Source organism: Helianthus annuus, chromosome 15 (genome assembly GCF_002127325.2).
Source record: "Helianthus annuus cultivar XRQ/B chromosome 15, HanXRQr2.0-SUNRISE, whole genome shotgun sequence".
Classification (NCBI taxonomy): domain Eukaryota; kingdom Viridiplantae; phylum Streptophyta; class Magnoliopsida; order Asterales; family Asteraceae; genus Helianthus; species Helianthus annuus.
Window position 1 is genome coordinate 43,147,886 of NC_035447.2, and position 13,359 is coordinate 43,161,244.

At 37.8% G+C, this 13,359-nt stretch overlaps 1 long non-coding RNA gene across 1 annotated transcript; it reads left to right on the forward strand.

The window, feature by feature from the left end:
• The first annotated feature begins 7,395 nt into the window (after window positions 1–7,395).
• Window positions 7,396–9,534, forward strand: LOC118487579. Its single transcript, XR_004881933.1, has 3 exons — window positions 7,396–7,532; window positions 8,045–8,111; window positions 9,372–9,534. It is a non-coding gene; the product is annotated as an uncharacterized LOC118487579 (long non-coding RNA).
• Window positions 9,535–13,359: the final 3,825 nt, after the last annotated feature.

Below are 13,359 nucleotides of genomic sequence, written 5' to 3' on the forward strand. Positions count from 1 at the left end.
TGCGGTATGGCAACAAGTATCCACTTTCTACAATGGGTTGTTGCCACACACAAGGCAAACACTTGACTCTAGCTCCGGGGGGCTTTTAGGTAATCGCCACCCAAATGAAATTTATAATCAAATTGAGGAAATCTCTTAAAACAATTTTCAGTGGCACACTCCTCGAGGCAATAAATCTATTGCCCCGGGCGCCCATAAGGTTGACGAAAGCACTTCTTTACAAGCTTAAATCGAGGCCCTTTCTTCAAAAATCAAAAAGTTAGAAATGGCAAAAACGGCCTCGGTTATGGCTTGTGAAGGGTGTAGTGGGCCACATGAAAATTGGAGTTGTATGAATGAAATGGATAATCAAACGGAAACAGTAAACTACATTGATAATAGACCTAGGCCGTCAGGTCCTCCGACAGGTACCTACAACGCGTAACCACCCTAACCTTGGTTAGAGAGAACCTGGCAATAGTAGTAACCAACAAAATCAAAACCAAGGAACAAACTTTCAGCAACCACGCAATGAGTCACAAAATTTCTCTCAACAACAACAAGGGGGGATGAGAGAGGCTTGAAGACACCGTCTCACGCCTCATCTCTGACTCCGATAAGAAAAACTTGGGTCGATTTCAACAATTAGAATCGAATTTAGAAACCAACAAGCTAGTATTCAGAACATTGAAAAACAATTAAATCAATTAGCTCAAAATTTCTTCGAGAGACCACAAGGCGCGTTACCTAGCAATACTGAAACGAACCGATAGGCGCAAGTACATCTCATCACATTGAGAAACCGTACCGTAGGTACCAAGGAAGCTCCGCTTCCCACAACTGAAAGGAGTTCACCAAGCCAAACCACAACTTTATCAACGCCCCAAAAAGAGACCACTCCAACGCCAAGCCAGGAGCCACCAAGAATCCTCCGGTGCCTTATCTTGGTCAGTTACTTCGCCAAAAGACCGATGAGCAATTCACAAAATTCGTAAATCTACTAAAACAATTGCATGTCAATATTCCATTTGTAGAAGTCCTAACTCAAATGCCTAAATATTCGAAATTCATGAGGGACTTTCTCACTCACAAAAGGAATATTGAATCATTGCAATTAGTTAATCTAAGTGAAGAATGCTCCGCCTTACTACTCAACAAACTCCCACAAAAGAAGATCTTCCCCGGAAGTTTTACCATCCCTTGTTCAATTTGGGACTCTCCCATACGCAATACACTAGCCGATCTTGGGGCTAGCATTAACCTTATGCCCGCATCAATGTTCGAGCGACTCGGACAAGGGAAAACAAGCCCTACAAAAATGAGCATACAACTCGCCGATAGGTCCATTAAATACCACAAGGTGTCTCTGAAAATCTATTGGTAAAAGTCGGAGACTTTGTCTTCCCGGTCGACTTTTTCATACTAGATATGGAAGAAAATACCGAAGTACCACTCATCTTAGGGAGGCCATTCCTAGCTACGGCCCACGCAGTGGTAGACATGAATGGGGGAACACTAACATTAAGGGTTGGGGACAAGGAAATGAAGTTTGGGGTTGGGAAAAGAGTAGAAGATGATGACCCGGTCAACTACTTGAAAGTCATAGACTCAAGTTTGGATGATGCTCTCCGACGGTGCAACATGGGATGCGAACCATCCCACTTGGGTAACATATGACTGGCTTTAGGTCTAGCCAAGGACCCTTATAAACGTGGCGCACCACGGAGACATTCCACGGAATTATCCTTAGTTTTAGTTTAGATTAACCTATATGCTTTCTAGTTTACTTTTCATTTTCAGGAATAAAACACACTCGGGATGGTGAAGGATACTACGGGAAACTTGAACCAACACCCCATGCACAAAAACAGAGCCACCCGACAAAGTTTTCTTCATTACAGCAAGTTCCACACGGGCCGCGCCCAGCCAATACGCCCCGTGCTGAAGGATCTGCAGAAAATCGCCTAGTTCAGGTAACTGGAGACGGGGCGTGCTCACTGAACACGCCCCCGTGCCCAGCCTTCTGTTACTTTCTGTTACTGGCAATCTAAACAGGGGGCCGTGCTCGGTCACCACGACCCGTGTCCAGACGCCCAATAACATAAATTTTTGTTTTTAGATACCTTTTTACACATTCAATCAACCTAAAAACTTATTTTTGGGACACATTGAGGACAATGTGTAATTTAAGTGTGGGGGGATGCTAAAACCTTGAATTTTGCAAGTCCTAATTACAAGCCTTACACAAAACTCTATTGGAACCGCTAAACACCCCAAAATTTTTTCAAAAACTTCTCATTTTTTTACTTGTCCTGGTTTAAATTGGGAATAACAAGTTCTAAAAAGGTTATATTTTTACAAATTTACAACCGATAGCGTCGTGACAAAAAGAACAAACATAAGAAAATTATGAAACGACATGACAAATCTAGTTAAAATTTGATTATATATACTTGATCACATTAAAAAAACCCATTCCCACAAAAAGTGAGTTTTGAGCCTTTAATTGAGCATACAAATACACATCTTTAAAACTAAATGCTCATCTTTCGTTTCTTGTGTGAAGAGCCGCTTGGTTTCTTACGACTCTAGAACTTGCCATAACAATGCATTTCCGGTCCTTACCAACTCAAACCCAAGTAAGTAAATGATGGAGGCATTAGGACTAACTTTTTATTTCAACACCATTACTTTTTTTTACCACCTACCCAAAATCCCTCTAGTTAACCCCTTTGAGCCTAAACCTTTTCATTTCTAAACCCACAAAACAAACACCCTTTACCCACCAAAACCCTTTTTTTAAACCCTTTATTTTAGTAAAAAGCTCGGTTTTCATGTGACACCCCTTAAAAAAAATTTGATGTTGAAGCCTAGCAATAAACAAACAAGTTCATCAAAAAGAAACTTTGTTAGATAAATGCTTCATTTAATAAAGAGTCACAAAAACAAAAAGTTTTACGAAAACCGACGCTTTTTACGCCTTTCGCCCTTTTCTACTAACCACTAACCCAACAAAACCACCTACCTTTAACCCAAGCCTAACCCTTCACCCAAAAAGTCCTCTTGATATTTACAAAGGTGTATAGTTAAAAAGGAGGAGGATTGATTGCTTGGCAAGCTTAAGGTAGGAGTAAGTTCCATACCGCTCTCGAGTGATTCACTAAAAATACACCTTCGGCCGAGTGTTGGGTGATCCCCCGTGAGGTATGTGAACTTGTATATAAATGGAATTTTAAAACGGCATGTTATGGGCTAATAAATAATTTATCTTATTAAATGTTTTTAATAAATCATGACGAATAGGATTGTAAATAAATAAAAATAAAACTTGATAAAGAATCTTGGAAATCCCGACACTCTATGACAAGCCCCAAAACCTTCTCTTCTACCCATTCCATTTGGGAGTGTAAAGCCACATTATAAAGAGTTTTGCTTAAGGACAAGCAAAGATTCAAGTGTGGGGGTATTTGATGTGCCCAAAATGCAACATATAAATTAAATCAATTGTGGTATAAAACTAACCCTTTTTAGTACTAATGTTGGAAAAAGTGTGCTTTTGTCTTCCTTTTGTATTTTCAGGGTTAAAAGAGCTTAAATGAACAAAAGAAGCAAAAACACAAGCAAATCTAACATAAATACAAGAAAAGGAATAAACATGGCATTCCCGACCCCTCGACAGCATCTTTCCAAGTAAAAATAAGACTTTAGAAGGCTGAACACGCCCTGTGCCCAGCGGACACGGGGGCGTGCCCAAGTGTCTGCAAAAAGGACAAAAGAGTAAAAGCTTCTATTTCCCGACACAGGGGCGTGCCCAGCTCCACACGGCCGTGGTCAATGCTAAGATTCGCAGAATCCAAGCAAATCTTGATAATACTGATACGCTTCTGCACACGGGACCGTGCCCAGCGGACACGGGGGCGTGGTCAACTAATGCAGACAAACTGCAATTAATGGAGAAAGAGAAAGTGGATGGACACGGGGCCGTGTCCGGGATTCTATATAGGCTATAAATAGGGGTGCTTGGTTCACTTCAAAGACATCCCTTGGCAAACCACCTCTCTCCCACTTCACCCACACTCCACCACCATCACAATGCCCTCATCCACAACCATCATTCATCATAGAGTGTGTGTAGTAGTCTCAGGATCCAATATTGATATCAAGAGTTCTTGACAATCAAAGGCCATGTTTGCCTAAGTCTCTTACATCACTTAATGAAGACTAGCATTTAGTGTAATACTTTTGTTTTTTAATCTTTTCGCACTTTTTATTTGGTTTTGTATTAATGACTTTAATAACTAGTTTCTTATGTTGAAGGTGAAACTTCCTTATCATTTGTCCGTGGTGTCTTGGCATTATTTTACTGTCTATATAAAATAAAAGATTTACACTAGTTATATCTCTACGGTCTATATAGAGATATGTTGGCTACCTGGTCGGGGGTTAAGAGAATGGTTTCGTAAGGTTCTTGCCTTGTTCAGTGTATAGATCCTGCAAGGACCTGGGTCAAGCTTACTAGGACCTCCTTCAATACCCACTGGTATTGGATGGCGGGGGTGCAAATAGCTTGATCCCCTCATATGTAAACTACTATTAATACATTAACCCGGCTACTTGGGATTGTATCCCTGCTGATTCAAACCACTTAGCCGAAGGTAACGTCACGTTGAAAGAAGGGGCCTACCACATTACACATTAATAACTTAATTAATTATCTTTCAATAATCCTACTTTAGGATCATATCCTTGCTGACTCAAACTACTGGGTTGAGGGTAACGTCACCTTCAAAAGAGGGGCCGCCTACTACTATAACTAAGATAATCTCTTAAAAAGTGCTAAAGTGCGGAAAACATCAAAGGTTACACTAAAGGTGAGTCGGATCCAAGTGATTAATCTTGTTTATCTGTTTTATTTTTATTTGATTTTTATTTTCAACATTTTTAGTTTTTATTTTCATGTTTAACTCTTTTTCTAAAATTTTGATTTGATTAGACATTGACGATAAACTGGTACTAAAAGCTCTTCTGTCCTTGGACGACCTCGGTATCTTACCAACGCTGTACTACGCTCACGATGGGTGCACTTGCCCATATGTGTGTTTAGTGTTACTAGAATATCGTGTTTTATAAATTTAAAACTTGACTAAAGTGTAAAAAAGGGCTAAAATATAGTTAAAAATATATAACGCTACACACGTATCACTGAGGAGCGTGTGGTATGGGCTCGTGATTGTCAAGAGAAAGAGAGGATGATATCTTACGCGTTAAAAACCCAAAAGGAGCTGGAGAGGAAAGCTATGATGGAGGTGCAAAAGGTTTCTGCCTTAACCTCCCAAGTGGAGGTTACATATTGATGTTGAGTTTGTGTCGCAGGTGCAGGAGCGCCATACTACTTTGATCGCGGAGATGGAAGATACTCCAGGACGGTATGAACAGGCCAGCAAAAGGTGCGATGAACTGATTGTTCAGAGAGCTCATCTGCAGCATGACCTTAATACTGAAAGGTCTCGCCATGTGGGAAGTGAAAGTGTCACAAACTAGGCGTTGGCTGAAGTGAGTGAGCTCACCACCCAACTGGGCGTAATGAAAAAGGAGAAGGAATGGTGGAGCTCATACGACGCTTTCTTCTGCTTTGAGTATCATAGGAGGTCTCCTAACTTTAGTGGTTTGCTGGATTATATGGCAACCACGACGTACAAGACTGGGGAGCATGATGGTATGCATGTCGCGTATCTATGTTGCAACCGCCAGGAGCTTATAACTGAGGAGTTCCGGACCACGAATGCTTCTTCATCCAACTGTATGGCGTTGACCTTGTACGCTGTGGCCAATAACTCGCTCCCTGAATTCCAGCAGATCTGAGTTGCGGCGACGAACCCAGACCCGGAGGTAATACGCCAACTGCTTGACTCTTCCTCTCCCCATGTTGATGCTAGTTAAAACTTTGTTAACACGTGTCGTGTTGTGAACAATTTGAAACAATTGTGTATGGAGAATATTATTTCCTTTTTTGTTTAATTATAATGTTGTGACGTAATCGTTTCTTGTGTGTTTAAAAACTTGTCATGATTACTCTGATTTCGCCTCTTGACATGGGGGCGATGTGACTGTCAGCTGTCAATCCGATTAATTACTCTGATCATTATATAAATATGATCGATGGAAACACCTTTTGAACATTTTATAACTTAATGAGCAGCTTCTACCTCCGTCGTCGTATGTCGGAGGTGCTAGACGCCTGTGAGGCCGCCGGGGCCTTACTGAACCTTCATAGGATGCCTGAGAGCACTAGTGTTCCTTCTTCTGGCCAATGTCCGTTGACCGAGACAGCTACAGGTAAACTGTGGCTTAATCATGGTGGATTGCTCTCCATTATGCCTGGATTATATCCTTCGTTTCCCAAAGGTCCACGAGGGAAGCGTTGTGCGATAATATAAGGAAAATTGCTGGCAATGCTGAGGCTCGTCGTTTTGGTCTTTCCTATGTTCATTACCAGAGGGGTTCCCCTAGTGACGAAAACGTCATTGGACGATGACGACGATGTGGTACATCCTGTTACCTTAGAGGATAGCCTGGTTGTGATTCCAAACCTAGTTGTATTGGACGCTGGCATACTCCATACCCCTGCAGAGGTGATGGAGATGCTATCGAGTGCTGATTAGCAAGTCTATGAAAGAGTTTGCTTTTGTTATTTCCTAGTATGTGGGAGTATGTACAAGTACTTGGTTTGTTTTGCAGACTATGATGAGAACGTATATGTTTCAAGTTAGTCTAACAGTGGATAGTTAATGTACCTATTACCAAGGCACCTATCTATTAGCGCTATAAATTTTTGGTCAGAAACGACATGTACATGTAAGTCGTTTGTGTTGACGTTGGTGTGTTGTATACTCCTTATGACTTAATGTATTAAGCAATAGGTTTAAATGTATTCTGCATGAATGTTTTTTATGATAACTTTAATCGAAGGATTGAAGTTTTATTTCAAATGGAATAAAAGTATCTTACAAAATTTGTAACACCCCGAAAATGGGATTGGCAATTGAAAAATGTTAATAATAATGAACAGGTAAAATACTGTTAGTAGTAAAATTACCCCGGCGAATATTAGGATTTAAACAAATAATCCTAATATTAATTAAAAAGGAGAATAAAAGCTTTGAGAAAAGTAAATTTATAAGAATCCCGAGTTAACGGGACTTAAAATAAAACGGGTTATAACTCCCGGAACCCACTAAATAACTAGGAATATCAACCTAGTTAGTCTAGTGTTTTAAAATAATGAGGGAACTTGATGTAGTAACCTTTATAAACCTGGGTAAAGTTGAGGGACTAAAATGGTTAAAATGAGAGATGGGTTTTTATAAATTAAAACTAAAAATACCAAAACACACACCTTTGTGTGTGTTCTGGTCGCACAAAACACAGGAGCCAAGAAGGGCTCTCAAGCTCAAACCCTAACAAGCATAAAATCAACAAATTGAAGGGGTAAATCTAACCCAAATCGAAATCCAGACACGAATTCATGATCACCTCGGTGAAAGGATCATAAGGTATGCCAAATTTCATTATTTAGTTCCATCTTGAATTCTTGGTGAACATATGAAATCAAAAATTTGGCTTGCATGATTGAAGTTTGGATGAAATTAGGATGAAATCATGTCTAGGAGCAAACCCTAGTCAATAATTTGTTGAATTAGTGTTCATAGATATGAAGTCCATAACCATCCATTTATGTGTTAAATGGGTTTTGTAGAAAGATGATGAACACTAGAATTATGATTATCAATCTAGTGTTAATTGAGCTCCATGAAATAAGTGTAGGTGTTGATGTGTAAACTAGACATTTGAATTTGTGAAAAATGCTCAAAATTGGCTAAATAACTAGTCATGAAACTTGGTTAATGATTTTTCAAAATTATGCCCTTTAGGTGTTTGTTGAAATGCCTAAAAGAAAACTAGATGTTGAAATTTTGAGTAAAAATGCATATTTGAATGTTATGGTGAGTTATGCGTTATATGAAATAATAAGAGTTCTAAACAAATCGTTGATTGAACTCTATAGGCAAAGGAATTGAATCTTCAAGCGGACAAGTCGGAGTTGATACGTGCTTGAAGGAAGAGCACCAAAGGTACGTAACTTCGGTTTCGTTATATTATGCATAAACAATAGTCTTAGAGATGTTAGTGAGATTGTAGTGTCAATTGCGAGTTTGGTATGTCATAGAAGTGACGAAGTTCACTCGACAAACCAAACGGGTCAAAATAGTTAATTAGAAATGTTGGTTGATAATATTGTTTAATTAGTCATGTATGGAATGTAAATAAAGTGATGTAACTCACTAGATAGAGAAATGGGTTAAAATATTAGGGGTAATGAGTTTGGTATGTTGATAAAATGGTGAATTCCATTAGACAACCAAACGGGTCAAATAATGGTCGAAATGGTAGTGTTCGAAGTGACTTAAACGTCACTCATTAAATTCGATTTATAAAAGCGTAAACCATGGAATGGACGTGATACGCTAAGATTGACAAGCCCGGGAATGGGTAATTATGGTTATAAACCAATGTTGATGAATTATGTAAGTAAGTAATTTGTTTCGTTACATTATGATAATTCGATATTATAGTTACTCAAAGTTGGGTTTTAGAGTAAGGATTTGTATTAGTTAAAGTGGCGATGATCACTACTTAATTGAACGTTCAAAACTAGATTAGAAAACGTTTGGTTATTGTTGAAATGGTGGACTCCATAAATCGGCCAAACGGGTCAAATAAATGCGTGTTAAATCGATACTATGAAATTATTGAAAGGTCCCTTGGCGATTGTAAATCATAAGAGCATAAACCATGGAATTGGTAATGAAGCGCCAATGCTCGTAAGCCCCGGAAGATGGGTAAAATAAGCCTCGTGGTCATAAAAATATAGATGTTAGTTTTAGTGCAAAACTATGCGGGTCGAACAAATATATTAGGGATTTATAGACTTTCAGCCCGTAAACTCAATTTATGATATGATATACATGATAGATGCGTTGGTAATTTAATTACGGACACGTAGGAAAAAGAATCACCTAAAACGGACACTTAGATAGAAAGTTATGCAAGTTTAAAGTTGGAATTGTGAAAAACAGAATTGGGCAGGAAATGCAGGTCTCAAACCTGCACCAGCTGGAAAATGGTATCCCCCGCGCCACGCGACAGGATCACACGGATCCGGCGCGACATGCGAGAGCCGTCGCGACACGCGACAGAATGAAGGACACCTGGCGCGACACGCAACAGGACCAATTAAGAATTTTTATTTTATTTTAATGATTTGATGCTAGAACTTGTTTATACGCACTATATTAATGTCAAAACTAACAATTAAGTGGTTTTGACTTTAGGTGAAGATGGGGACTTTCCGGATGGCGATCAAGAATGTTTTGAAGAACCGAACACACACTTTTGAAGCTTCCGCAATAGATTAACTTTGTTTTAGACAATGTTTGTGATGTAAACATTTTACAAATCATGTTTTGAATGTTGGAACTAGTTTAATAGTCAACTAGTATGGGATCACTTTAAAACTTAAATTTTGCACTAGTTTGAAGTAAAGTACTATTTTATCTAAAATCACGCGTATTCACATTAAATTCGATTAGAAATTAGACGGTTGTTACAAGTTGGTAATCAGAGCTCAAGGTTGTTAACAAAGTGTGTTCGGTTTAAGCTTGATCAAACGTCCGGTAAGAATTAGTTACTTTAGTAGATTTTATTAAATGTTAGAAAAAGAAAGGTGAATGGACATGCACAGGAAGAGCGTATTAACACACTCAACCCCGGAAAGTGCACTAAACATGAATGGTTTAAGTAAGTTACAAACTTGGCTAAATCAAAATGAAAGATACAAGTGATAATGAAACGAAATGTTTGAAAATTGATATAAACATTTTCGATTCGAGATGTCTAGTGTTGGTAAAAAAAATAATTAAGTAGTATGAATCCTAATCATAGATGATTGTAAAATAAGTACTTGTAAAGTAAGTATATTTGAATGTCTCGTATAACAATACGGGCAACATTGAATAGCAAGATTAGTAATAAATTGGAAATGTTCGAATGATGAATGATATGATGACCGCATCTAAAGATGACGGGGGATAAATAATCTAAAGAGCGGAAGGTTCGGAAGCATGACAAAGAACATGCTAGCAAAGAACCTAAATCAAGTGATGAATTGAGACAACGGAGTACATCAGGGCGAGTATCAATCAGGTACACATTCTGAATTACGATAAGACAAGTAGAATGCAACAATTCACACAATGAACGATAGTTGCATATGGGCATATGTGATTAGCGAAATGAACGGATTATGTAAAAGAAAAATATATATGTATATATATATAAATAATGGCGAGTATGTGAAACTGGGGTAAAAGTAATCTCGATAAATAATGCAATGCGAAGGAGTGCGCGTACACTCGAACCCGAGAATGCAATGAAAGACAAGTGTCGTACACCAGGAGAACGGACAGCCGGGACGAGTTTTTAGAGAATATTGACAAGGGTTCATGGCTAAAGAATTATTGAGATTGAAGGAGGGAAACTTGGAAGTCAAAGAATTTACGGGTTCTTTTATTTTCTAGTTTCTTTTATTCTATGTCAATGAATTCTTGTTTGAGACTTTGTTTATTTGTTTTTAAGACTATCATGATTGTTGGCTAAACGTTTAAACCGCCTAGACTTTGATGAATGGATTGAATAAAGTTTTTATCTTTTTTGTTATTTGCATGAATGTTATGGATTGATTGTGTTTAGTAAAGAGTTTGTTTTATTGATTTGATGCACATGCGTACTTTAATTTGGTTTATCATTGTCAATTGCTTCGTATGATTCTTAGTGACGGTCTATATCACAATATATAGTCATACTAGGGTTTAGGATTTTGGTGAGTGTCTATATCACGTTAGAAAACCTTAACTCTTTAGGGATAATCGACCGATAACCCCTAGAAGTAATTGTTAGTAATTTGCTAGGTTTTAGTGTTCTGCTAGTCCTAATACCTGGAAAGTGAGGGGCTATTGGTAGGTCTTACCCGGCGAATTGCTTTAGATAGTCCTTGGAAAAGCTCGTGTCTTAGTTGACCTGTCGGTTTTATTAGTCTATCAAGTCAAGTTAATTAATTCAAACTACCCTAGATCTATGATTGGAAAAGAGTAGGTCAACATTAGGGTACTTACACAATAATTAGACAACTGGAAAGGCGTCTAATAACCGGTAGGATTAACAGCCTAGGTAGTTCCACAGGTTTCTCCTTGAGAAGGGTCGAGGGGCTTAGTTGGTTCTTAATAGGTTTAGTACTTTAAGATCCCGGTTCCATAATTCATGCATTTAACTTAATCGGTAATTCTTTAAAAATCAATCCAGGATTCTAGTCTATGTGGTCTCGTTCATCATATAAGAAAAGCCTTTGCCTTATTTCGTATTAGTTTAGTTTTAGTTTAATTATTAGTTTAAATAGATTTCCTTAGATTTTCCGTAACCCCCCCCCCAACCAATTAAACAGTTAGAGTCCGTGTCAGTCTAGGTCTAGATAGAGTCTAATTAGCGTAATTAGAGAGTCTTGTGGGTTCGATACTCGGACTTACTTAGGCTATCCTGCATTGACCGGTACACTTGCCGGTGGTGTGGTCTAGGTTTTAGAGAGTCTGTTTTTTTTTATAAATTTAAAACTTAGAGTGTCTAATTTAGGGTTAAAATTAGTTACTTTAATTAGACCACTTTTAGCACATCAGCCAGATTTTCCGAGGGTGTTTTACTTAGCACGGGAAAATCTGACTTAGCTCCACTTGAAGAGTATTCACTCTTTGATGACGTGCATCGGGGTCGGTTGTAACACCCCAAAAATATAGATTTTCTATATAAAAATTAAAAAGTCGGAATAGCCAAATATAAAATAACTAGGAATCATTATAAAGTTGAGTAGTTGAGGGACTAAAAACTTGAGTAGTTGAGGGACTAAAGTTGACAAAACTGAAAATGGTTTTAATTTAATAAAATCAAAACACACACTCATGTGTGTGTTCTGGTCGATGAAACACAGAGCCAAAAAGGGGTTTTCTCATTTTAACCCTAAATTACACAAATCAACCAAAATCAAGAGGGAAATCAAATCAAAATCGAAAACGAAGCTGAAATTAGTGATAACCCAAGTGAAGGGATCACAAGGTATGTCAAATTTCATCTTTGGTGATGTTTTGAATTCTTGGTGATTTCTCATAAACGAAATTATTGCTTGAATGATTAATGTATGAGTGAAATTGTGATGAATCCATGTCTAGGAGCAAACCCTAGTCAAAAGATTGATGAAATAAGTGATGAAAAATATGAAATTTATAATCACCCATACATGTCTCAAGTGGGTATTATAACTAGGTGATGAACGCATGAATTTCAGTGTTGAAATGGTATAAAACTGATGTTATGATGAAAACCTTGATATTGTGTATGAATACTAGGCATAAGGGCTTGGTTGTTATGAATAAACTTGGTTAAAAGTTAATTAGGAGCTAAATAGATGAAAATATGAAAATCATGCCCACAAGGTGTTTGTTAAAATGCCTAAACGAACGCTAATATTTTGAAATTTTGAGTAAAACGTGTAATCGAATAATATGGCGAATTACGTGAAATATGAAATGATATGAGTTCTAAACACGATGTTGGTTGAACTCTATAGGCAAGGTGGTTGAATCTTCAAGCGGACAAGTCGTAGCAGACGCGCGCTTGAAGGAAAAGCTTTGAAAGGTACGCAACTTGATGTTTCGTTACGTTGTATTGATAAGCTAGTTGTAATTATGTTGATGCTATTATAGTGAAATGAATGATTTTGGTATGTCATTAAAATGATGAAACTCACTCGACAACCAAACGGGTCAAAATAGATAGTTAAAAACTTGTTTGGTATGTCATTGAAGTGAAGGATTTCACTCGACAACCAAATGGGCCAATTAGATGTTTAAAAGAATAGTGTTTTGAAGTGACTCGAATGTCACACGATAACTTATTATAATTAGTGCGTAAGCTGAGAAACGGACACGCCAAAACTTGATTTAATGAACCCTTGGATTTGGGTCAAAAACTTAGAAACATGATTTCGTTGATCTTGATCAAATGTGCATGCTTAAATTGTAGATAATTAGCATGATGTTAATGCGTACGCAAACCATGTGTTGGGAGCAAAAATTCTAATGTTTCACAAGCCCGGGAATAGGTAAAAAGGACTAGAAACAATCATTGTTAATAAACACGTAGTATATTGCTAAAAAGAAATGGGTCAAATAATGGCATAAAGGATTTATAAGTCGTCTACTTATAAATCAGTTTTTA